The following is a 27,385-nucleotide window of genomic DNA, read 5'->3' on the forward strand; positions in this document are numbered from 1 at the left end:
AAGCATCAATGTGGACCGTTGTACTCGATTGAGTGCTCTTAAAACTCCATCTTGCTAGTTGAGCCTTCGTGCCACGTTTCGTAAGGTAAAGAGGCGAATAGACCAAGTTATGTTTGACATTGCACAAACATGTGAAAGCTCTTCTATGGAAAGAGTTGAGCAATTCCAAAGCATCAATGTGGACCGTTTTACTCTATTTAGTGCTCTTAAAAGTATAACTTGCTAGTTGAGCCTTCGTGCCACGTTTCGTAAGGTAAAGAGGTGAATAGACCAAGTTATGTTTGAAATTGCACAAAAACGTGAAAAGCTCCTCTATCGAGAGAGTTGAACAATTCCAAAGCATCAATGTGGACCGTTGTACTCTATTTTATTCTCTTAAAACTCTAACTTGCTATTTCAGCCTTCGTGCCACATTTCGTAAGGTAAAGACGCGAATAGACCAAGTTATGTTTGGAATTGCACAAAAACGTGAAAAGCTCCTCTATGGAGAGAGTTGAGCAATTCCAAAGCATCAATGTGAACCGTTGTACTCTATTTAGTGCTGTTAAAAGTCTAACTTGCTTGTTGAGCCTTCGTGCCACGTTTCATAAGGTAAAGACGCAAATAGACCAAGTTTTGTCTCAAATTTCTCAAAGACGTGAAAAGCTCGTCTATGGAGAGAGTCGAGGAATTCCGAAGCGTCAATGTGGACCGTTGTACTCTTTTTAGTGCTTTTAAAGTCTAACTTGTTTGTCGAGCTTTCGTGCCACGTTTCGTAAGGTAAAGACGCAAATAGACCAAGTTATGTCTCAAATTTCTCAAAGACGTGAAAAGCTCCTCTATGGAGAGAGTTGAGCAATTTCAAATCATCAACGTGGACCGTTGTACTCTATTTAGTGCTGTTAAAAGTCTAACGTGCTAGTTGAGACTTCGTGCCATGTTTCGTAAGGTAAAGACGCGAATAGACGAAGTTATGTTTGAAATTAGACAAAAACGTGAAATACTCCTCTATGGAGAGAGTTGAGCAATTCCAAAGCATCAATGCGGACCATTGTGCTCTATTTAGTGCTCTTAAATGTCTAACTTGCAAGTTGAGCCTTCGTTCCACATTTCGTACGGTAAAGACGCGAAAAGACCAAGTTATGTTTGAAATTGCACAAAAACGTGAAAACTCCTCTACGGAAAGAGTTGGGCAATTCCAAAGCATCAATGTGGACTGTTGTACTCTATTTAGTGCTCTTAAAAGTCTAACTTGCTAGTTGAGCCTTCGTGCCACGTTTCATAAGGTAAAGATGCGAATAGACCAGGTTATGTCTCAAATTGCTCAAAGACGTGAAAAGCTCCTCTATGGAGAGAGTTGAGCAATTCCAAAGCATTAATGTGGACCGATGTACTCTATTGAGTGCTCTTAAAAGTCTAACTCGCTAGTTGAGCCTTCGTGCCACATTTCATAAGCTAGAGACGCGAATAGACCAAATTGTGTTTGAAATTGCACAAAAACGTGAAAACTCCTCTATAGAAAGAGTTGAGCAATTCCAAAGCATCAATGTGGACTGTTGTACTCAATTTAGTGCTCTTAAAAGTCTAACTTGCTAGTTGAGCCTTCATGCCACGTTTCACAAGGTAAAGATGCGAATAGACCAAGTTATGTCTCAAATTGCTCAAAGACGTGAAAAGCTCCTCTATGGAGAGAGTTGAGCAATTACAAAGCATCAATGTGGACCGTTGTACTCTATTGAGTGCTCTTAAAAGTCTAACTTGCTAGTTGAGCCTTCATGCCACGTTTCGTAAGGCAAAGACGCGAATAGACCAAGTTATGTTTGAAATTGCACAAAAACGTGAAAAGCTCCTCTATGGAGAGAGTTGAGCAATTCCAAAGCATCCATATGGACCGTTGTACTCTATTTAGTTCTCTTAAAAGTCTAACTTGCTAGTTGAGCCTTCGTGCCTCGTTTTGTTAGGTAAAACGCGAATAGACCAAGTTATGTCTCAAATTGCTCAAAAACGTCAAAAGCTTCTCTATGGAGAGAGTTCAGCAATTCCAAAGCATCAATGTGGACCGTTGTACTCTATTTAGTGCTCTTAAAAGTCTAACTTGCGAGTTGAGCCTATGTGCAACGTTTCGTAAGGTAAAGACGCAAATAGACCAAGTTATGTCTCACATTGGTCCAAGACGTGAAAAGCTCCTCTATGGACAGAGTTGAGCAATTCCAAAGCGTCACTGTGGACCGTTGTACTCTATTGAGTGCTGTTAAAAGTCCAACTTGCTAGTTGAGCTTTCGTGCAACGTTCCGGAAGGTAAAGACCCGAATAGACCAAGTTACGTGTGAAATTGCACAAAAACGTGAAAAGCTCCTCCATGGAGAGAGTTGAGCAATTGCAATGCATCAATGTGGACCGTTGTACTCTATTTAGTGCTCTTAAAAGTCTAACTTGGTTGTTGAGCCTTCGTTCGACGTTTCGTAAGGTAAAGACGCGAATAGACCAAGTTATGTCTCAAATTGCTCAAAGACGTGAAAAGCTCCTCTATGGAGAGAGTTGAGGAATTCCAAAGCATCAATGTGGACCGTTGCACTCTATTTAGTGCTCCTAAAAGTCTAACTTGCTAGTTAATCGCTCGTGCCACGTTTCGTAATGTAAAGACGCGAATAGACCAAGTTACGTTTGAAATTGCACAAAAACGTGAAAAGCTCGTCTATGGAGAGAGTTGAGCAATTCCAAAGCATCAATGTGGACCGTTTTACTCTATTTAGTGCTTTTAAAAGTCTAACTTGATTGTTGAGCCTTCGTGCCACTTTCATAAGGTAAAGACGCAAATAGACCAAGTTATGTCTCAAATTGCTCAAAGACGTGAAAAGCTCCTCTATGGAGAGAGTTGAGCAATTCTAAATCATCAATGTGGACCGTTGTACTCTATTGAGTGCTGTTAAAAGTCTAACGAGCTAGTTGAGCTTTCGTGCCATGTTTCGTAAGATAAAGACGTGAATAGACCAAGTTATGTTTGAAATTGCACAAAAACGTGAAAAGCTCCTCTATGGAGAGAGTTGAGCAATTCCAAAGCATCAATGTGGACCGTTGTACTCTATTGAGTGCTCTTAAAACTCCATCTTGCTAGTTGAGCCTTCGTGCGACGTTTCGTAAAGTAAAGAGGCGAATAGACCAAGTTATGTTTGAAATTGCACAAAAATGTGAAAGCTCTTCTATGGAAAGAGTTGAGCAATTCCAAAGCATCAATGTGGACCGTTGTACTCCATTGAGTGCTGTTAAAAGTCTAACTTGCTAGTTGAGCCTTCGTGCCACGTTTCGTAAGGTAAAGAGGTGAATAGACCAAGTTATGTTTGAAATTGCACAAAAACGTGAAAAGCTCCTCTATCGAGAGAGTTGAACAATTCCAAAGCATCAATGTGAACCGTTGTACTCTATTTTATTCTCTTAAAAGTCTAACTTGCTATTTGAGCCTTCGTGCCACATTTCGTAAGGAAAAGACGCGAATAGACCAAGTTATGTTTGAAATTGCACAAAAACGTGAAAAGCTCCTCTATGGAGAGAGTTGGGCAATTCCAAAGCAACCATGTGGACCGTTGTACTCTATTTAGTGCTGTTAAAAGTCTAACTTGCTTGTTGAGCCTTCGTGCCACATTTCATAAGGTAAAGACGCAAATAGACCAAGTTTTGTCTCAAATTTCTCAAAGACGTGAAAAGCTCCTCTATGGAGAGAGTCGAGGAATTCCGAAGCGTCAATGTGGACCGTTGTACTCTTTTTAGTACTTTTAAAGTCTAACTTGTTTGTCGAGCCTTCGTGCCACGTTTCGTAAGGTAAAGACGCAAATAGACCAAGTTATGTCTCAAATTTCTCGAAGACGTGAAAAGCTCCTCTATGGAGAGAGTTGAGCAATTCCAAAGCACGAATGTGGACCGTTGTACTCTATTTAGTGCTCTTAAAAGTCTAACTTGCTTGTTGAGCCTTCGTGCCACGTTTCACAAGGTAAAGACGTGAATAGACCAAGTTATGTCTCAAATTACTCAAAAACGTCAAAAGCTCCTCCATGGAGAGAGTTGAGCAATTCCAAAGCATCAACGTGGACCGTTGTACTCTATTTAGTGCTCTTAAAATTGTAACTTGCTAGTGGAGCCTTCGTGCCACGTTTCGTAAGGTAAAGATGCAAGTAAACCAAGATGTGTTTGAAATTACACAAAAACATGAAAACTCCTCTATGGATAGGGTTGAGCAATTCCAAAGCATCAATATGGACCGTTGTACTCTATTTTGTTCTCTTAAAAGTCTAACTTGCTAGTTGAGCATTTGTGCAAGGTTTCATAAGGTAAAGACACGAATAGACCAAGTTATGCTTGAAATTGCACAAATACGTGAAAAGCTTCTCTATGGAGAGAGTTGAGCAATTCCAAAGCATCAATGTGGACCGTTGTACTCTATTTAGCGCTCTTAAAAGTCTAACTTGCTAGTTAAGCGTTCGTGCCACGTTTTGTAAGGTAAAGACGCGAATAGACCAAGTTATGTTTGAAATTGCACAAATACGTGAAAAGCTTCTCTAGGGAGAGAGTTGAACAATTCCAAAGCATCAATCTGGACAATTATACTCTATTTTGTTCTCTTAAAAGTCTAACTTGCTAGTTGAGCCTTCGTGCCACGTTTCATAAGGTAAAGACACGAGTTGACCAAGTTATGTTTGAAATTGCACAAATACGTGAAAAGCTTCTCTATGGAGAGAGTTGAGCAATTCCAAAGCATCAATGTGGACCGTTGTACTCTATTTAGTGCTTTTAGAAGTCTAACTTGCTAGTTAAGCGTTCGTGCCACGTTTTGTAAGGTAAAGATGGGTATAGACCAAGTTATGTTTGAAATTGCACAAAAACGTGAAAAGCTCCTCTATGGAGAGAGTTGAGCAATTCCAAAGCATCAATGTGGACCGTTGTACTCTATTTAGTGCTGTTAAAAGTCTAACTTGCTTGTTGAGCCTTCGTGCCACGTTTCATAAGGTCAAGACGCAAATAGACCAAGTTTTGTCTCAAATTTCTCAAAGACGTGAAAAGCTCCTCTATGGAGAGAGTCGAGGAATTCCAAAGCGTCAATGTGAACCGTTGTACTCTTTTTAGTGCGTTTAAAGTCTAACTTGCTTGTTGAGCCTTCGTGCCACGTTTCGTAAGGTAAAGACGCAAATAGACCAAGTTATGTCTCAAATTTCTCGAAGACGTGAAAAGCTCCTCTATGGAGAGAGTTGAGCAATTCCAAAGCACGAATGTGGACCGTTGTACTCTATTTAGTGCTCTTAAAAGTCTAACTTGCTTGTTGAGCCTTCGTGCCACGTTTCGTATGGTAAAGACGTGAATAGACCAAGTTATGTCTCAAATTACTCAAAAACGTCAAAAGCTCCTCCATGGAGAGAGTTGAGCAATTCCAAAGCATCAACAAGGACCGTTGTACTCTATTTAGTGCTCTTAAAATTGTAACTTGCTAGTGGAGCCTTCGTGCCACGTTTCGTAAGGTAAAGATGCGAATAAACCAAGATGTGTTTGAGATTGCACAAAAACATCAAAACTCCTCTATGGATAGGGTTGAGCAATTCCAAAGCATCAATGTGGACCTTTGTACTCTATTTTGTTCTCTTAAAAGTCTAACTTGCTAGTTGAGCATTTGTGCCACGTTTCATAAGGTAAAGACACGAATAGACCAAGTTATGTTTGAAATTGCACAAATACGTGAAAAGCTTCTCTATGGAGAGAGTTGAGCAATTTCAAAGCATCAATGTGGACCGTTGTACTCTATTTAGTGTTCTTAAAAGTCTAACTTGCTACTTAAGCGTTCGTGCCACGTTTTGTAAGGTAAAGACGCGAATAGACCAAGTTATGTTTGAAATTGCACAAAAACGTGAAAAGCTCCTCTACGGAGAGAGTTGAGCAATTCCAAAGCATCAATGTGGACCGTTGTACTCTATTTAGTGCTGTTAAAAGTCTAACTTGCTTGTTGAGCCTTCGTGCCACGTTTCATAAGGTAAAGACGCAAATAGACCAAGTTTTGTCTCAAATTTCTCAAAGACGTGAAAAGCTCCTCTATGAAGAGAGTCGAGGAATTCCAAAGCGTCAATGTGGACCGTTGTACTCTTTTTAGTGCTTTTAAAGTCTAACTTGCTTGTTGAGCCTTCGTGCCACGTTTCATAAGGTAAAGACGCAAATAGACCAAGTTTTGTCTCAAATTTCTCAAAGACGTGAAAAGCTCCTCTACGGAGAGAGTTGAGGAATTCCAAAGCGTCAATGTGGACCGTTGTACTCTATTTAGTGCTCTTAAAAGTCTATCTTGCTTGTTGAGCCTTCGTGCCACGTTCCGTATGGTAAAGACGTGAATAGACCAAGTTATGTCTCAAATTACTCAAAAACGTCAAAAGCTCCTCCATGGAGAGAGTTGAGCAATTCCAAAGCATCAACAAGGACCGTTGTACTCTATTTTGTTCTCCTAAAAGTCTAACTTGCTAGTTGAGCATTTGTGCCACGTTTCATAAGGTAAAGACACGAATAGACCATGTTATGTTTGAAATTGCACAAAAACATGAAAAGCTCCTCTATGGAGAGAGTTGATCAATTCCAAAGCATCAATGTGGACCGTTGTACTCTATTTAGTACTTTTAAAAGTCTAACTTGCTTGCTATGCCTTCGTGCCTCGTTTCGTAAGGTAAAGACGGGAATAGACCAAGTTATGTGTGAAATTGCATAAAAACGTGAAAAGCTCCTCCATGGAGAGAGTTGAGCAATTCCAAAGCACGAATGTGGACCGTTGTACTCTATTTAGTGCTGTTAAAAGTCTAACTTGCTTGTTGAGCCCTCGTGCCACGTTTCATAAGGTAAAGACGCAAATAGACCAAGTTTTGTCTCAAATTTCTCAAAAACGTGAAAAGCTCCTCTATGGAGAGAGTCGAGGAATTTCGAAGCGTCAATGTGGTCCGTTGTACTCTTTTTAGTGCTTTTAAATTCTAACTTGTTTGTCGAGCCCTCGTGCCACGTTTCGTAAGGTAAAGACGCAAATAGACCAAGTTATGTCTCAAATTTCTCAAAGACGTGAAAAGTTCCTGTATGAAGAGAGTTGAGCAATTCCAAATCATCAATGTGGACCGTTGTACTCTATTTAGTGCTGTTAAAAGTCTAACGTGCTAGTTGAGCCTTCGTGCCATGTTTCGTAAGGTAAAGACGCGAATAGACGAAGTTATGTTTGAAATTAGACAAAAACGTGAAATACTCCTCTATGGAGAGAGTTGAGCAATTCCAAAGCATCAATGTGGACCATTGTGCTCCATTTAGTGCTCTTAAATGTCTAACTTGCAACTTGAGCCTTCGTGCCACATTTCGTAAGGTAAAGACGTGAAAAGACCAAGTTATGTTTGAAATTGCACAAAAACGTGAAAACTCCTCTACGGAAAGAGTTGGGCAATTCCAAAGCATCAATGTGGACTGTTGTACTCTATTTAGTGCTCTTAAAAGTCTAACTTGCTAGTTGAGCCTTCGTGCCACGTTTCATAAGGTAAAGATGCGAATAGACCAGGTTATGTCTCAAATTGCTCAAAGACGTGAAAAGCTCCTCTATGGAGAGAGTTGAGCAATTCCAAAGCATTAATGTGGACCGTTGTACTCTATTGAGTGCTCTTAAAAGTCTAACTCGCTATTTGAGCCTTCGTGCCACATTTCATAAGGTAAAGACGCGAATAGACCAAATTGTGTTTGAAATTGCACAAAAACGTGAAAACTCCTCTATAGAAAGAGTTGAGCAATTCCAAAGCATCAATGTGGACTGTTGTACTCTATTTAGTGCTCTTAAAGGTCTAACTTGCTAGTTGAGCCTTCATGCCACGTTTCACAAGGTAAAGATGTGAATAGACCAAGTTATGTCTCAAATTGCTCAAAGACGTGAAAAGCTCCTCTATGGAGCGAGTTGAGCAATTACAAAGCATCACTGTGGACCGTTGTACTCTATTGAGTGGTGTTAAAAGTCCAACTTGCTAGTTGAGCTTTCGTGCAACGTTTCGGAAGGTAAAGACGCGAATAGACCAAGTTAGTCTCAAATTGCTCAAAGACGTGAAAAGCTCTTCTATGGAGAGAGTTGAGCAATTCCAAATCATCAATGTGGACCGTTGTACTCTATTGAGTGCTGTTAAAAGTCTAACGTGCTAGTTGAGCCAACGTGCTAGTTGAGCCTTCGTGCCATGCTTCGTAAGGTTAAGATGTGAATAGACCAAGTTATGTTTGAAATTGCACAAAAACGTGAAAAGCTCCTCTATGGAGAAAGTTGAGCAATTGCAAAGCATCAGTGTGGACCGTTGTACTCTATTTAGTACTTTTAAAAGTCTAACTTGCTTGTTGAGCCTTCGTGCAACGTTTCGTAAGGTAAAGACGCGAATAGACCAAGTTATCTCTCAAATTGCTCAAAGACGTGAAAAGCTCCTCTATGGAGAGAGTTGAGCAATTCTAAATCATCAATATGGACCGTTGTACTCTATTGAGTGCTGTTAAAAGTCTAACGAGCTAGTTGAGCTTTCGTGCCATGTTTCGTAAGGTAAAGACGTGAATAGACCAAGTTATGTTTGAAATTGCACAAAAACGTGAAAAGCTCCTCTATGGAGAGAGTTGAGCAATTCCAAAGCATCAATGTGGACCGTTGTACTCGATTGAGTGCTCTTAAAACTCCATCTTGCTAGTTGAGCCTTCGTGCCACGTTTCGTAAGGTAAAGAGGCGAATAGACCAAGTTATGTTTGAAATTGCACAAACATGTGAAAGCTCTTCTATGGAAAGAGTTGAGCAATTCCAAAGCATCAATGTGGACCGTTTTACTCTATTTAGTGCTCTTAAAAGTATAACTTGCTAGTTGAGCCTTCGTGCCACGTTTCGTAAGGTAAAGAGGTGAATAGACCAAGTTATGTTTGAAATTGCACAAAAACGTGAAAAGCTCCTCTATCGAGAGAGTTGAACAATTCCAAAGCATCAATGTGAACCGTTGTACTCTATTTTATTCTCTAAAAAGTCTAACTTGCTATTTCAGCCTTCGTGCCACATTTCGTAAGGTAAAGACGCGAATAGACCAAGTTATGTTTGAAATTTCACAAAAACGTGAAAAGCTCCTCTATGGAGAGAGTTGAGCAATTCCAAAGCATCAATGTGAAGCGTTGTACTCTATTTTGTGCTGTTAAAAGTCTAACTTGCTTGTTGAGCCTTCGTGCCACGTTTCATAAGGTAAAGACGCAAATAGACCAAGTTTTGTCTCAAATTTCTCAAAGACGTGAAAAGCTCCTCTATGGAGAGAGTCGAGGAATTCCGAAGCGTCAATGTAGACCGTTGTACTCTTTTTAGTGCTTTTAAAGTCTAACTTGTTTGTCGAGCTTTCGTGCCACGTTTCGTAAGGTAAAGACGCAAATAGACCAAGTTATGTCTCAAATTTCTCAAAGACGTGAAAAGCTCCTCTATGGAGAGAGTTGAGCAATTTCAAATCATCAACGTGGACCGTTGTACTCTATTTAGTGCTGTTAAAAGTCTAACGTGCTAGTTGAGCCTTCGTGCCATGTTTCGTAAGGTAAAGACGCGAATAGACGAAGTTATGTTTGAAATTAGACAAAAACGTGAAATACTCCTCTATGGAGAGAGTTGAGCAATTCCAAAGCATCAATGTGGACCATTGTGCTCTATTTAGTGCTCTTAAATGTCTAACTTGCAAGTTGAGCCTTCGTTCCACATTTCGTACGGTAAAGACGCGAAAAGACCAAGTTATGTTTGAAATTGCACAAAAACGTGAAAACTCCTCTACGGAAAGAGTTGGGCAATTCCAAAGCATCAATGTGGACTGTTGTACTCTATTTAGTGCTCTTAAAAGTCTAACTTGCTAGTTGAGCCTTCGTGCCACGTTTCATAAGGTAAAGATGCGAATAGACCAGGTTATGTCTCAAATTGCTCAAAGACGTGAAAAGCTCCTCTATGGAGAGAGTTGAGCAATTGCAAAGCATTAATGTGGACCGTTGTCCTCTATTGAGTGCTCTTAAAAGTCTAACTCGCTAGTTGAGCCTTCGTGCCACATTTCATAAGGTAGAGACGCGAATAGACCAAATTGTGTTTGAAATTGCACAAAAACGTGAAAACTCCTCTATAGAAAGAGTTGAGCAATTCCAAAGCATCAATGTGGACTGTTGTACTCAATTTAGTGCTCTTAAAAGTCTAACTTGCTAGTTGAGCCTTCATGCCACGTTTCACAAGGTAAAGATGCGAATAGACCAAGTTATGTCTCAAATTGCTCAAAGACGTGAAAAGCTCCTCTATGGAGAGAGTTGAGCAATTACAAAGCATCAATGTGGACCGTTGTACTCTATTGAGTGCTCTTAAAAGTCTAACTTGCTAGTTGAGCCTTCATGCCACGTTTCGTAAGGCAAAGACGCGAATAGACCAAGTTATGTTTGAAATTGCACAAAAACGTGAAAAGCTCCTCTATCGAGAGAGTTGAGCAATTCCAAAGCATCCATATGGACCGTTGTACTCTATTTAGTTCTCTTAAAAGTCTAACTTGATAGTTGAGCCTTCGTGCCTCGTTTTGTTAGGTAAAACGCGAATAGACCAAGTTATGTCTCAAATTGCTCAAAAACGTCAAAAGAGTCTCTATGGAGAGAGTTCAGCAATTCCAAAGCATCAATGTGGACCGTTGTACTCTATTTAGTGCTCTTAAAAGTCTAACTTGCGAGTTGAGCCTATGTGCAACGTTTCGTAAGGTAAAGACGCAAATAGACCATGTTATGTCTCACATTGCTCCAAGACGTGAAAAGCTCCTCTATGGAGAGAGTTGAGCAATTCCAAAGCGTCACTGTGGACCGTTGTACTCTATTGAGTGCTGTTAAAAGTCCAACTTGCTAGTTGAGCTTTCGTGCAACGTTCCGGAAGGTAAAGACGCGAATAGACCAAGTTAGTCTCAAATTGCTCAAAGACGTGAAAAGCTCTTCTATGGAGAGAGTTGAGCAATTCCAAATCATCAATGTGGACCGTTGTACTCTATTGACTGCTGTTAAAAGTCTAACGTACTAGTTGAGCCTTCGTGCCATGCTTCGTAAGGTTAAGATGTGAATAGACCAAGTTATGTTTGAAATTGCACAAAAACGTGAAAAGCTCCTCTATGGAGAGAGTTGAGCAATTGCAAAGCATCAGTGTGGACCGTTGTACTCTATTTAGTACTTTTAAAAGTCTAACTTGCTTGTTGAGCCTTCGTGCCACGTTTCGTACGGTAAAGACGCGAATAGACCAAGTTACGTGTGAAATTGCACAAAAACGTGAAAAGCTCCTCCATGGAGAGAGTTGAGCAATTGCAATGCATCAATGTGGACCGTTGTACTCTATTTAGTGCTCTTAAAAGTCTAAATTGGTTGTTGAGCCTTCGTTCCACGTTTCGTAAGGTAAAGACGCGAATAGACGAAGTTATGTCTCAAATTGCTCAGAGACGTGAAAAGCTCCTCTATGGAGAGAGTTGAGGAATTCCAAAGCATCAATGTGGACCGTTGCACTCTATTTAGTGCTCCTAAAAGTCTAACTTGCTAGTTAATCGCTCGTGCCACGTTTCGTAAAGTAAAGACGCGAATAGACCAAGTTACGTTTGAAATTGCACAAAAACGTGAAAAGCTCGTCTATGGAGAGAGTTGAGCAATTCCAAAGCATCAATGTGGACCGTTTTACTCTATTTAGTGCTTTTAAAAGTCGAACTTGCTTGTTGAGCCTTCGTGCCACTTTCATAAGGTAAAGACGCAAATAGACCAAGTTATGTCTCAAATTGCTCAAAGACGTGAAAAGCTCCTCTATGGAGAGAGTTGAGCAATTCTAAATCATCAATGTGGACCGTTGTACTCTATTGAGTGCTGTTAAAAGTCTAACGAGCTAGTTGAGCTTTCGTGCCATGTTTCGTAAGATAAAGACGTGAATAGACCAAGTTATGTTTGAAATTACAAAAAAACGTGAAAAGCTCCTCTATGGAGAGAGTTGAGCAATTCCAAAGCATCAATGTGGACCGTTGTACTCTATTGAGTGCTCTTAAAACTCCATCTTGCTGGTTGAGCCTTCGTACGACGTTTCGTAAGGTAAAGAGGCGAATAGACCAAGTTATGTTTGAAATTGAACAAAAATGTGAAAGCTCTTCTATGGAAAGAGTTGAGCAATTCCAAAGCATCAATGTGGACCGTTGTACTCCATTTAGTGCTGTTAAAAGTCTAACTTTCTAGTTGAGCCTTCGTGCCACATTTCGTAAGGTAAAGAGGTGAATAGACCAAGTTATGTTTGAAATTGCACAAAAACGTGAAAAGCTCCTCTATCGAGAGAGTTGAACAATTCCAAAGCATCAATGTGAACCGTTGTACTCTATTTTATTCTCTTAAAAGTCTAACTTGCTATTTGAGCCTTCGTGCCACATTTCGTAAGGTAAAGACGCGAATAGACCAAGTTATGTTTGAAATTGCACAAAAACGTGAAAAGCTCCTCTATGGAGAGAGTTGGGCAATTCCAAAGCAACCATGTGGACCGTTGTACTCTATTTAGTGCTGTTAAAAGTCTAACTTGCTTGTTGAGCCTTCGTGCCACGTTTCATAAGGTAAAGACGCAAATAGACCAAGTTTTGTCTCAAATTTCTCAAAGACGTGAAAAGCTCCTCTACGGAGAGAGTCGAGGAATTCCGAAGCGTCAATGTGGACCGTTGTACTCTTTTTAGTACTTTTAAAGTCTAACTTGTTTGTCGAGCCTTCGTGCCACGTTTCGTAAGGTAAAGACGCAAATAGACCAAGTTATGTCTCAAATTTCTCGAAGACGTGAAAAGCTCCTCTATGGAGAGAGTTGAGCAATTCCAAAGCACGAATGTTGACCGTTGTACTCTATTTAGTGCTCTTAAAAGTCTAACTTGCTTGTTGAGCCTTCGTGCCACGTTTCACAAGGTAAAGACGTGAATAGACCAAGTTATGTCTCAAATTACTCAAAAACGTCAAAAGCTCCTCCATGGAGAGAGTTGAGCAATTCCAAAGCATCAACGTGGACCGTTGTACTCTATTTAGTGCTCTTAAAATTGTAACTTGCTAGTGGAGCCTTCGTGCCACGTTTCTTAAGGTAAAGATGCAAGCAAACCAAGATGTGTTTGAAATTGCACAAAAACATGAAAACTCCTCTATGGATAGGGTTGAGCAATTCCAAAGCATCAATATGGACCGTTGTACTCTATTTTGTTCTCTTAAAAGTCTAACTTGCTAGTTGAGTATTTGTGCAAGGTTTCATAAGGTAAAGACACGAATAGACCAAGTTATGTTTGAAATTGCACAAATACGTGAAAAGCTTCTCTATGGAGAGAGTTGAGCAATTCCAAAGCATCAATGTGGACCGTTGTACTCTATTTAGCGCTCTTAAAAGTCTAACTTGCTAGTTAAGCGTTCGTGCCACGTTTTGTAAGGTAAAGACGCGAATAGACCAAGTTATGTTTGAAATTGCACAAATACGTGAAAAGCTTCTCTGTGGAGAGAGTTGAACAATTCCAAAGCATCAATCTGGACAATTATACTCTATTTTGTTCTCTTAAAAGTCTAACTTGCTAGTTGAGCCTTCGTGCCACGTTTCATAAGGTAAAGACACGAATAGACCAAGTTATGTTTGAAATTGCACAAATACGTGAAAAGCTTCTCTATGGAGAGAGTTGAGCAATTCCAAAGCATCAATGTGGACCGTTGTACTCTATTTAGTGCTTTTACAAGTCTAACTTGCTAGTTAAGCGTTCGTGCCACGTTTTGTAAGGTAAAGACGGGTATAGACCAAGTTATGTTTGAAATTGCACAAAAACGTGAAAAGCTCCTTTACGGAGAGAGTTGAGCAATTCCAAAGCATCAATGTGGACCGTTGTACTCTATTTAGTGCTGTTAAAAGTCTAACTTGCTTGTTGAGCCTTCGTGCCACGTTTCATAAGGTCAAGACGCAAATAGACCAAGTTTTGTCTCAAATTTCTCAAAGACGTGAAAAGCTTCTCTATGGAGAGAGTCGAGGAATTCCAAAGCGTCAATGTGAACCGTTGTACTCTTTTTAGTGCTTTTAAAGTCTAACTTGCTTGTTGAGCCTTCGTGCCACGTTTCGTAAGGTAAAGACGCAAATAGACCAAGTTATGTCTCAAATTTCTCGAAGACGTGAAAAGCTCCTCTATGGAGAGAGTTGAGCAATTCCAAAGCACGAATGTGGACCGTTGTACTCTATTTAGTGCTCTTAAAAGTCTAACTTGCTTGTTGAGCCTTCGTGCCACGTTTCGTATGGTAAAGACGTGAATAGACCAAGTTATGTCTCAAATTACTCAAAAACGTCAAAAGCTCCTCCATGGAGAGAGTTGAGCAATTCCAAAGCATCAACGTGGACCGTTGTACTCTATTTAGTGCTCTTAAAATTGTAACTTGCTAGTGGAGCCTTCGTGCCACGTTTCGTAAGGTAAAGATGCGAATAAACCAAGATGTGTTTGAAATTGTACAAAAACATGAAAATTCCTCTATGGATAGGGTTGAGCAATTCCAAAGCATCAATGTGGACCGTTGTACTCTATTTTGTTCTCTTAAAAGTCTAACTTGCTAGTTGAGCATTTGTGCCACGTTTCATAAGGCAAAGACACGAATAGACCAAGTTATGTTTGAAATTGCACAAATACGTGAAAAGCTTTTCTATGGAGAGTGTTGAGCAATTTCAAAGCATCAATGTGGACCGTTGTACTCTATTTAGTGCTCTTAAAAGTCTAACTTGCTAGTTGAGCTTTCGTGCCATGTTTCGTAAGGTAAAGACGTGAATAGACCAAGTTATGTTTGAAATTGCACAAAAACGTGAAAAGCTCCTCTATGGAGAGAGTTGAGCAATTCCAAAGCATCAATGTGGACCGTTGTACTCGATTGAGTGCTCTTAAAACTCCATCTTGCTAGTTGAGCCTTCGTGCCACGTTTCGTAAGGTAAAGAGGCGAATAGACCAAGTTATGTTTGAAATTGCACAAACATGTGAAAGTTCTTCTATGGAAAGAGTTGAGCAATTCCAAAGCATCAATGTGGACCGTTTTACTCTATTTAGTGCTCTTAAAAGTATAACTTGCTAGTTGAGCCTTCGTGCCACGTTTCGTAAGGTAAAGAGGTGAATAGACCAAGTTATGTTTGAAATTGCACAAAAACGTGAAAAGCTCCTCTATCGAGAGAGTTGAACAATTCCAAAGCATAAATGTGGACCGTTGTACTCTATTTTATTCTCTTAAAAGTCTAACTTGCTATTTTAGCCTTCGTGCCACATTTCGTAAGGTAAAGACGCGAATAGACCAAGTTATGTTTGAAATTGCACAAAAACGTGAAAAGCTCCTCTATGGAGAGTGTTGAGCAATTCCAAAGCATCAATGTGAACCGTTGTACTCTATTTAGTGCTGTTAAAAGTCTAACTTGCTTGTTGAGCCTTCGTGCCACGTTTCCTAAGGTAAAGACGCGAATAGACCAAGTTATGTTTGAAATTGCACAAAAACGTGAAAAGCTCCTCTATGGAGAGTGTTGAGCAATTCCAAAGCATCAATGTGAACCGTTGTACTCTATTTAGTGCTGTTAAAAGTCTAACTTGCTTGTTGAGCCTTCGTGCCACGTTTCCTAAGGTAAAGACGCGAATAGACCAAGTTATGTTTGAAATTGCACAAAAACGTGAAAAGCTCCTCTATCGAGAGAGTTGAACAATTCCAAAGCATCAATGTGAACCGTTGTACTCTATTTAGTGCTGTTAAAAGTCTAACTTGCTTGTTGAGCCTTCGTGCCACGTTTCCTAAGGTAAAGACGCGAATAGACCAAGTTATGTTTGAAATTTCACAAAAACGTGAAAAGCTCCTCTATGGAGAGAGTTGAGCAATTCCAAAGCATCAATGTGAAGCGTTGTACTCTATTTAGTGCTGTTAAAAGTCTAACTTGCTTGTTGAGCCTTCGTGCCACGTTTCATAAGGTAAAGACGCAAATAGACCAAGTTTTGTCTCAAATTTCTCAAAGACGTGAAAAGCTCCTCTATGGAGAGAGTCGAGGAATTCCGAAGCGTCAATGTAGACCGTTGTACTCTTTTTAGTGCTTTTAAAGTCTAACTTGTTTGTCGAGCTTTCGTGCCACGTTTCGTAAGGTAAAGACGCAAATAGACCAAGTTATGTCTCAAATTTCTCAAAGACGTGAAAAGCTCCTCTATGGAGAGAGTTGAGCAATTTCAAATCATCAACGTGGACCGTTGTACTCTATTTAGTGCTGTTAAAAGTCTAACGTGCTAGTTGAGCCTTCGTGCCATGTTTCGTAAGGTAAAGACGCGAATAGACGAAGTTAAGTTTGAAATTAGACAAAAACGTGAAATACTCCTCTATGGAGAGAGTTGAGCAATTCCAAAGCATCAATGTGGACCATTGTGCTCTATTTAGTGCTCTTAAATGTCTAACTTGCAAGTTGAGCCTTCGTTCCACATTTCGTACGGTAAAGACGCGAAAAGACCAAGTTATGTTAGAAATTGCACAAAAACGTGAAAACTCCTCTACGGAAAGAGTTGGGCAATTCCAAAGCATCAATGTGGACTGTTGTACTCTATTTAGTGCTCTTAAAAGTCTAACTTGCTAGTTGAGCCTTCGTGCCACGTTTCATAAGGTAAAGATGCGAATAGACCAGGTTATGTCTCAAATTGCTCAAAGACGTGAAAAGCTCCTCTATGGAGAGAGTTGAGCAATTGCAAAGCATTAATGTGGACCGTTGTACTCTATTGAGTGCTCTTAAAAGTCTAACTCGCTAGTTGAGCCTTCGTGCCACATTTCATAAGGTAGAGACGCGAATAGACCAAATTGTGTTTGAAATTGCACAAAAACGTGAAAACTCCTCTATAGAAAGAGTTGAGCAATTCCAAAGCATCAATGTGGACTGTTGTACTCAATTTAGTGCTCTTAAAAGTCTAACTTGCTAGTTGAGCCTTCATGCCACGTTTCACAAGGTAAAGATGCGAATAGACCAAGTTATGTCTCAAATTGCTCAAAGACGTGAAAAGCTCCTCTATGGAGAGAGTTGAGCAATTACAAAGCATCAATGTGGACCGTTGTACTCTATTGAGTGCTCTTAAAAGTCTAACTTGCTAGTTGAGCCTTCATGCCACGTTTCGTAAGGCAAAGACGCGAATAGACCAAGTTATGTTTGAAATTGCACAAAAACGTGAAAAGCTCCTCTATCGAGAGAGTTGAGCAATTCCAAAGCATCCATATGGACCGTTGTACTCTATTTAGTTCTCTTAAAAGTCTAACTTGCTAGTTAAGCCTTCGTGCCTCGTTTTGTTAGGTAAAACGCGAATAGACCAAGTTATGTCTCAAATTGCTCAAAAACGTCAAAAGCTTCTCTATGGAGAGAGTTCAGCAATTCCAAAGCATCAATGTGGACCGTTGTACTCTATTTACTGCTCTTAAAAGTCTAACTTGCGAGTTGAGCCTATGTGCAACGTTTCGTAAGGTAAAGACGCAAATAGACCAAGTTATGTCTCACATTGCTCCAAGACGTGAAAAGCTCCTCTATGGAGAGAGTTGAGCAATTCCAAAGCATCAATGTGGACCGTTGTACTCTATTGAGTGCTCTTAAAAGTCTAACTTGCTAGTTGAGCCTTCATGCCACGTTTCGTAAGGCAAAGACGCGAATAGACCAAGTTATGTTTGAAATTGCACAAAAACGTGAAAAGCTCCTCTATCGAGAGAGTTGAGCAATTCCAAAGCATCCATATGGACCGTTGTACTCTATTTAGTTCTCTTAAAAGTCTAACTTGCTAGTTAAGCCTTCGTGCCTCGTTTTGTTAGGTAAAACGCGAATAGACCAAGTTATGTCTCAAATTGCTCAAAAACGTCAAAAGCTTCTCTATGGAGAGAGTTCAGCAATTCCAAAGCATCAATGTGGACCGTTGTACTCTATTTAGTGCTCTTAAAAGTCTAACTTGCGAGTTGAGCCTATGTGCAACGTTTCGTAAGGTAAAGACGCAAATAGACCAAGTTATGTCTCACATTGCTCCAAGACGTGAAAAGCTCCTCTATGAAGAGAGTTGAGCAATTCCAAAGCGTCACTGTGGACCGTTGTACTCTATTGAGTGCTGTTAAAAGTCCAACTTGCTAGTTGAGCTTTCGTGCAACGTTCCGGAAGGTAAAGACGCGAATAGACCAAGTTAGTCTCAAATTGCTCAAAGACGTGAAAAGCTCTTCTATGGAGAGAGTTGAGCAATTCCAAATCATCAATGTGGACCGTTGTACTCTATTGACTGCTGTTAAAATTCTAACGTACTAGTTGAGCCTTCGTGCCATGCTTCGTAAGGTTAAGATGTGAATAGACCAAGTTATGTTTGAAATTGCACAAAAACGTGAAAAGCTCCTCTATGGAGAGAGTTGAGCAATTGCAAAGCATTAGTGTGGACCGTTGTACTCTATTTAGTACTTTTAAAAGTCTAACTTGCTTGTTGAGCCTTCGTGCCACGTTTCGTACGGTAAAGACGCGAATAGACCAAGTTACGTGTGAAATTGCACAAAAACGTGAAAAGCTCCTCCATGGAGAGAGTTGAGCAATTGCAATGCATCAATGTGGACCGTTGTACTCTATATAGTGCTCTTAAAAGTCTAAATTGGTTGTTGAGCCTTCGTTCCACGTTTCGTAAGGTAAAGACGCGAATAGACCAAGTTATGTCTCAAATTGCTCAGAGACGTGAAAAGCTCCTCTATGGAGAGAGTTGAGGAATTCCAAAGCATCAATGTGGACCGTTGCACTCTATTTAGTGCTCCTAAAAGTCTAACTTGCTAGTTAATCGCTCGTGCCACGTTTCGTAATGTAAAGACGCGAGTAGACCAAGTTACGTTTGAAATTGCACAAAAACGTGAAAAGCTCGTCTATGGAGAGAGGTGAGCAATTCCAAAGCATCAATGTGGACCGTTTTACTCTATTTAGTGCTTTTAAAAGTCGAACTTGCTTGTTGAGCCTTCGTGCCACTTTCATAAGGTAAAGACGCAAATAGACCAAGTTATGTCTCAAATTGCTCAAAGACGTGAAAAGCTCCTCCATGGAGAGAGTTGAGCAATTCTAAATCATCAATGTGGACCGTTGTACTCTATTGAGTGCTGTTAAAAGTCTAACGAGCTAGTTGAGCTTTCGTGCCATGTTTCGTAAGATAAAGACGTGAATAGACCAAGTTATGTTTGAAATTACATAAAAACGTGAAATGCTCCTCTATGGAGAGAGTTGAGCAATTCCAAAGCATCAATGTGGACCGTTGTACTCTATTGAGTGCTCTTAAAACTCCATCTTGCTAGTTGAGCCTTCGTACGACGTTTCGTAAGGTAAAGAGGCGAATAGACCAAGTTATGTTTGAAATTGCACAAAAATGTGAAAGCTCTTCTATGGAAAGAGTTGCGCAATTCCAAAGCATCAATGTGGACCGTTGTACTCCATTTAGTGCTGTTAAAAGTGTAACTTTCTAGTTGAGCCTTCGTGCCACGTTTCGTAAGGTAAAGAGGTGAATAGACCAAGTTATGTTTGAAATTGCACAAAAACGTGAAAAGCTCCTCTATCGAGAGAGTTGAACAATTCCAAAGCATCAATGTGAACCGTTGTACTCTATTTTATTCTCTTGAAAGTCTAACTTGCTATTTGAGCCTTCGTGCCACATTTCGTAAGGTAAAGACGCGAATAGACCAAGTTATGTTTGAAATTGCACAAAAACGTGAAAAGCTCCTCTATGGAGAGAGTTGGGCAATTCCAAAGCAACCATGTGGACCGTTGTACTCTATTTAGTGCTGTTAAAAGTCTAACTTGCTTGTTGAGCCTTCGTGCCACGTTTCATAAGGTAAAGACGCAAATAGACCAAGTTTTGTCTCAAATTTCTCAAAGACGTGAAAAGCTCCTCTATGGAGAGAGTCGAGGAATTCCGAAGCGTCAATGTGGACCGTTGTACTCTTTTTAGTACTTTTAAAGTCTAACTTGTTTGTCGAGCCTTCGTGCCACGTTTCGTAAGGTAAAGACGCAAATAGACCAAGTTATGTCTCAAATTTCTCGAAGACGTGAAAAGCTCCTCTATGGAGAGAGTTGAGCAATTCCAAAGCACGAATGTGGACCGTTGTACTCTATTTAGTGCTCTTAAAAGTCTAACTTGCTTGTTGAGCCTTCGTGCCACGTTTCACAAGGTAAAGACGTGAATAGACCAAGTTATGTCTCAAATTACTCAAAAACGTCAAAAGCTCCTCCATGGAGAGAGTTGAGCAATTCCAAAGCATCAACGTGGACCGTTGTACTCTATTTAGTGCTCTTAAAATTGTAACTTGCTAGTGGAGCCTTCGTGCCACGTTTCGTAAGGTAAAGATGCAAGCAAACCAAGATGTGTTTGAAATTGCACAAAAACATGAAAACTCCTCTATGGATAGGGTTGAGCAATTCCAAAGCATCAATATGGACCGTTGTACTCTATTTTGTTCTCTTAAAAGTCTAACTTGCTAGTTGAGCATTTGTGCAAGGTTTCATAAGGTAAAGACACGAATAGACCAAGTTATGTTTGAAATTGCACAAATACGTGAAAAGCTTCTCTATGGAGAGAGTTGAGCAATTCCAAAGCATCAATGTGGACCGTTGTACTCTATTTAGCGCTCTTAAAAGTCTAACTTGCTAGTTAAGCGTTCGTGCCACGTTTTGTAAGGTAAAGACGCGAATAGACCAAGTTATGTTTGAAATTGCACAAATACGTGAAAAGCTTCTCTATGGAGAGAGTTGAACAATTCCAAAGCATCAATCTGGACAATTATACTGTATTTTGTTCTCTTAAAAGTCTAAGTTGCTAGTTGAGCCTTCGTGCCACGTTTCATAAGGTAAAGACACGAATAGACCAAGTTATGTTTGAAATTGCACAAATACGTGAAAAGCTTCTCTATGGAGAGAGTTGAGCAATTCCAAAGCATCAATGTGGACCGTTGTACTCTATTTAGTGCTTTTGGAAGTCTAACTTGCTAGTTAAGCGTTCGTGCCGCGTTTTGTAAGGTAAAGACGGGTATAGACCAAGTTATGTTTGAAATTGCACAAAAACGTGAAAAGCTCCTCTACGGAGAGAGTTGAGCAATTCCAAAGCATCAATGTGGACCGTTGTACTCTATTTAGTGCTGTTAAAAGTCTAACTTGCTTGTTGAGCCTTCGTGCCACGTTTCATAAGGTCAAGACGCAAATAGACCAAGTTTTGTCTCAAATTTCTCAAAGACGTGAAAAGCTTCTCTATGGAGAGAGTCGAGGAATTCCAAAGCGTCAATGTGAACCGTTGTACTCTTTTTAGTGCTTTTAAAGTCTAACTTGCTTGTTGAGCCTTCGTGCCACGTTTCGTAAGGTAAAGACGCAAATAGACCAAGTTATGTCTCAAATTTCTCGAAGACGTGAAAAGCTCCTCTATGGAGAGAGTTGAGCAATTCCAAAGCACGAATGTGGACCGTTGTACTCTATTTAGTGCTCTTAAAAGTCTAACTTGCTTGTTGAGCCTTCGTGCCACGTTTCGTATGGTAAAGACGTGAATAGACCAAGTTATGTCTCAAATTACTCAAAAACGTCAAAAGCTCTTCCATGGAGAGAGTTGAGCAATTCCAAAGCATCAACATGGACCGTTGTACTCTATTTGGTTCTCTTAAAATTGTAACTTGCTAGTGGAGCCTTCGTGCCACGTTTCGTAAGGTAAAGATGCGAATAAACCAAGATGTGTTTGAAATTGTACAAAAACATGAAAACTCCTCTATGGATAGGGTTGAGCAATTCCAAAGCATCAATGTGGACCGTTGTACTCTATTTTGTTCTCTTAAAAGTCTAACTTGCTAGTTGAGCATTTGTGCCACGTTTCATAAGGCAAAGACACGAATAGACCAAGTTGTGTTTGAAATTGCACAAATACGTGAAAAGCTTTTCTATGGAGAGTGTTGAGCAATTTCAAAGCATCAATGTGGACCGTTGTACTCTATTTAGTGCTCTTAAAAGTCTAACTTGCTAGTTGAGCTTTCGTGCCATGTTTCGTAAGGTAAAGACGTGAATAGACCAAGTTATGTTTGAAATTGCACAAAAACGTGAAAAGCTCCTCCATGGAGAGAGTTGAGCAATTTCAAAGCATCAATGTGGACCGTTGTACTCGATTGAGTGCTCTTAAAACTCCATCTTGCTAGTTGAGCCTTCGTGCCACGTTTCGTAAGGTAAAGAGGCGAATAGACCAAGTTATGTTTGAAATTGCACAAACATGTGAAAGTTCTTCTATGGAAAGAGTTGAGCAATTCCAAAGCATCAATGTGGACCGTTTTACTCTATTTAGTGCTCTTAAAAGTATAACTTGCTAGTTGAGCCTTCGTGCCACGTTTCGTAAGGTAAAGAGGTGAATAGACCAAGTTATGTTTGAAATTGCACAAAAACGTGAAAAGCTCCTCTATCGAGAGAGTTGAACAATTCCAAAGCATAAATGTGGACCGTTGTACTCTATTTTATTCTCTTAAAAGTCTAACTTGCTATTTTAGCCTTCGTGCCACATTTCGTAAGGTAAAGACGCGAATAGACCAAGTTATGTTTGAAATTGCACAAAAACGTGCAAAGCTCCTCTATGGAGAGAGTTGAGCAATTCCAAAGCATCAATGTGAAGCGTTGTACTCTATTTAGTGCTGTTAAAAGTCTAACTTGCTTGTTGAGCCTTCGTGCCACGTTTCATAAGGTAAAGACGCAAATAGACCAAGTTTTGTCTCAAATTTCTCAAAGACGTGAAAAGCTCCTCTATGGAGAGAGTCGAGGAATTCCGAAGCGTCAATGTGGACCGTTGTACTCTTTTTAGTGCTTTTAAAGTCTAACTTGTTTGTCGAGCTTTCGTGCCACGTTTCGTAAGGTAAAGACGCAAATAGACCAAGTTATGTCTCAAATTTCTCAAAGACGTGAAAAGCTCCTCTATGGAGAGAGTTGAGCAATTTCAAATCATCAAAGTGGACCGTTGTACTCTATTTAGTGCTGTTAAAAGTCTAACGTGCTAGTTGAGCCTTCGTGCCATGTTTCGTAAGGTAAAGACGCGAATAGACGAAGTTATGTTTGAAATTAGACAAAAACGTGAAATACTCCTCTATGGAGAGAGTTGAGCAATTCCAAAGCATCAATGTGGACCATTGTGCTCTATTTAGTGCTCTTAAATGTCTAACTTGCAAGTTGAGCCTTCGTTCCACATTTCGTACGGTAAAGACGCGAAAAGACCAAGTTATGTTTGAAATTGCACAAAAACGTGAAAACTCCTCTACGGAAAGAGTTGGGCAATTCCAAAGCATCAATGTGGACTGTTGTACTCTATTTAGTGCTCTTAAAAGTCTAACTTGCTAGTTGAGCCTTCGTGCCACGTTTCATAAGGTAAAGATGCGAATAGACCAGGTTATGTCTCAAATTGCTCAAAGACGTGAAAAGCTCCTCTATGGAGAGAGTTGAGCAATTCCAAAGCATTAATGTGGACCGTTGTACTCTATTGAGTGCTCTTAAAAGTCTAACTCGCTAGTTGAGCCTTCGTGCCACATTTCATAAGGTAGAGACGCGAATAGACCAAATTGTGTTTGAAATTGCACAAAAACGTGAAAACTCCTCTATAGAAAGAGTTGAGAAATTCCAAAGCATCAATGTGGACTGTTGTACTCAATTTAGTGCTCTTAAAAGTCTAACTTGCTAGTTGAGCCTTCATGCCACGTTTCACAAGGTAAAGATGCGAATAGACCAAGTTATGTCTCAAATTGCTCAAAGACGTGAAAAGCTCCTCTATGGAGAGAGTTGAGCAATTACAAAGCATCAATGTGGACCGTTGTACTCTATTGAGTGCTCTTAAAAGTCTAACTTGCTAGTTGAGCCTTCATGCCACGTTTCGTAAGGCAAAGACGCGAATAGACTAAGTTATGTTTGAAATTGCACAAAAACGTGAAAAGCTCCTCTATGGAGAGAGTTGAGCAATTCCAAAGCATCCATATGGACCGTTGTACTCTATTTAGTTCTCTTAAAAGCCTAACTTGCTAGTTGAGCCTTCGTGCCTCGTTTTGTTAGGTAAAACGCGAATAGACCAAGTTATGTCTCAAATTGCTCAAAAACGTCAAAAGCTTCTCTATGGAGAGAGTTCAGCAATTCCAAAGCATCAATGTGGACCGTTGTACTCTATTTAGTGCTCTTAAAAGTCTAACTTGCGAGTTGAGCCTATGTGCAACGTTTCGTAAGGTAAAGACGCAAATAGACCAAGTTATGTCTCTTATTGCTCCAAGACGTGAAAAGCTCCTCTGTGGAGAGAGTTGAGCAATTCCAAAGCGTCACTGTGGACCGTTGTACTCTATTGAGTGCTGTTAAAAGTCCAACTTGCTAGTTGAGCTTTCGTGCAACGTTCCGGAAGGTAAAGACGCGAATAGACCAATTTAGTCTCAAATTGCTCAAAGACGTGAAAAGCTCTTCTATGGAGAGAGTTGAGCAATTCCAAATCATCAATGTGGACCGTTGTACTCTATTGACTGCTGTTAAAAGTCTAACGTACTAGTTGAGCCTTCGTGCCATGCTTCGTAAGGTTAAGATGTGAATAGACCAAGTTATGTTTGAAATTGCACAAAAACGTGAAAAGCTCCTCTATGGAGAGAGTTGAGCAATTGCAAAGCATCAGTGTGGACCGTTGTACTCTATTTAGTACTTTTAAAAGTCTAACTTGCTTGTTGAGCCTTCGTGCCACGTTTCGTACGGTAAAGACGCGAATAGACCAAGTTACGTGTGAAATTGTACAAAAACGTGAAAAGCTCCTCCATGGAGAGAGTTGAGCAATTGCAGTGCATCAAAGTGGACCGTTGTACTCTATTTAGTGCTCTTAAAAGTCTAACTTGGTTGTTGAGCCTTCGTTCCACGTTTCGTAAGGTAAAGACGCGAATAGACCAAGTTATGTCTCAAATTGCTCAAAGACGTGAAAAGCTCCTCTATGGAGAGAGTTGAGGAATTCCAAAGCATCAATGTGGACCGTTGCACTCTATTTAGTGCTCCTAAAAGTCTAACTTGCTAGTTAATCGCTCGTGCCACGTTTCGTAATGTAAAGACGCGAATAGACCAAGTTACGTTTGAAATTGCACAAAAACGTGAAAAGCTCGTCTATGGAGAGAGTTGAGCAATTCCAAAGCATCAATGTGGACCGTTTTACTCTATTTAGTGCTTTTAAAAGTCTAACTTGCTTGTTAAGCCTTCGTGCCACTTTCATAAGGTAAAGACGCAAATAGACCAAGTTATGTCTCAAATTGCTCAAAGACGTGAAAAGCTCCTCTATGGAGAGAGTTGAGCAATTCTAAATCATCAATGTGGACCGTTGTACTCTATTGAGTGCTGTTAAAAGTCTAACGAGCTAGTTGAGCTTTCGTGCCATGTTTCGTAAGATAAAGACGTGAATAGACCAAGTTATGTTTGAAATTGCACAAAAACGTGAAAAGCTCCTCTATGGAGAGAGTTGAGCAATTCCAAAGCATCAATGTGGACCGTTGTACTCTATTGAGTGCTCTTAAAACTCCATCTTGCTAGTTGAGCCTTCGTGCGACGTTTCGTAAGGTAAAGAGGCGAATAGACCAAGTTATGTTTGAAATTGCACAAAAATGTGAAAGCTCTTCTATGGAAAGAGTTGAGCAATTCCAAAGCATCATTGTGGATCGTTGTACTCCATTTAGCGCTGTTAAAAGTCTAACTTGCTAGTTGAGCCTTCGTGCCACGTTTCGTAAGGTAAAGAGGTGAATAGACCAAGTTATGTTTGAAATTGCACAAAAACGTGAAAAGCTCCTCTATCGAGAGAGTTGAACAATTCCAAAGCATCAATGTGAACCGTTGTACTCTATTTTATTCTCTTAAAAGTCTAACTTGCTATTTGAGCCTTCGTGCCACATTTCGTAAGGTAAAGACGCGAATAGACCAAGTTTTGTTTGATATTGCACAAAAACGTGAAAAGCTCCTCTATGGAGAGAGTTGGGCAATTCCAAAGCAACCATGTGGACCGTTGTACTCTATTTAGTGCTGTTAAAAGTCTAACTTGCTTGTTGAGCCTTCGTGCCACGTTTCATAAGGTAAAGACGCAAATAGACCAAGTTTTGTCTCAAATTTCTCAAAGACGTGAAAAGCTCCTCTATGGACAGAGTCGAGGAATTCCAAAGCGTCAATGTGGACCGTTGTACTCTTTTTAGTACTTTTAAAGTCTAACTTGTTTGTCGAGCCTTCGTGCCACGTTTCGTAAGGTAAAGACGCAAATAGACCAAGTTATGTCTCAAATTTCTCAAAGACGTGAAAAGCTCCTCTATGGAGAGAGTTGAGCAATTCCAAAGCACGAATGTGGACCGTTGTACTCTATTTAGTGCTCTTAAAAGTCTAACTTGCTTGTTGAGCCTTCGTGCCACGTTTCACAAGGTAAAGACGTGAATAGACCAAGTTATGTCTCAAATTACTCAAAAACGTCAAAAGCTCCTCCATGGAGAGAGTTGAGCAATTCCAAAGCATTAACGTGGACCGTTGTACTCTATTTAGTGCTCTTAAAATTGTAGCTTGCTAGTGGAGCCTTCGTGCCACGTTTCGTAAGGTATAGATGCAAGTAAACCAAGATGTGTTTGAAATTGCACAAAAACATGAAAACTCCTCTATGGATAGGGTTGAGCAATTCCAAAGCATCAATATGGACCGTTGTACTCTATTTTGTTCTCTTAAAAGTCGAACTTGCTAGTTGAGCATTTGTGCAAGGTTTCATAAGGTAAAGACACGAATAGACCAAGTTATGTTTGAAATTGCACAAATACGTGAAAAGCTTCTCTATGGAGAGAGTTGAGCAATTCCAAAGCATCAATGTGGACCGTTGTACTCTATTTAGCGCTCTTAAAAGTCTAACTTGCTAGTTAAGCGTTCGTGCCACGTTTTGTAAGGTAAAGACGCGAATAGACCAAGTTATGTTTGAAATTGCACAAATACGTGAAAAGCTTCTCTATGGAGAGAGTTGAACAATTCCAAAGCATCAATCTGGACAATTGTACTCTATTTTGTTCTATTAAAAGTCTAACTTGCTAGTTAAGCCTTCGTGCCACGTTTCATAAGGTAAAGACACGAATAGACCAAGTTATGTTTGAAATTGCACAAATACGTGAAAAGCTTCTCTATGGAGAGAGTTGAGCAATTCCAAAGCATCAATGTGGACCGTTGTACTCTATTTAGTGCTTTTAGAAGTCTAACTTGCTAGTTAAGCGTTCGTGCCACGTTTTGTAAGGTAAAGACGGGTATAGACCAAGTTATTTTTGAAATTGCACAAAAACGTGAAAAGCTCCTCTACGGAGAGAGTTGAGGAATTCCAAAGCATCAATGTGGACCGTTGTACTCTATTTAGTGCTGTTA

This window comes from Tripterygium wilfordii, chromosome 23 (assembly GCF_013401445.1).
Source record: "Tripterygium wilfordii isolate XIE 37 chromosome 23, ASM1340144v1, whole genome shotgun sequence".
NCBI lineage: Eukaryota > Viridiplantae > Streptophyta > Magnoliopsida > Celastrales > Celastraceae > Tripterygium > Tripterygium wilfordii.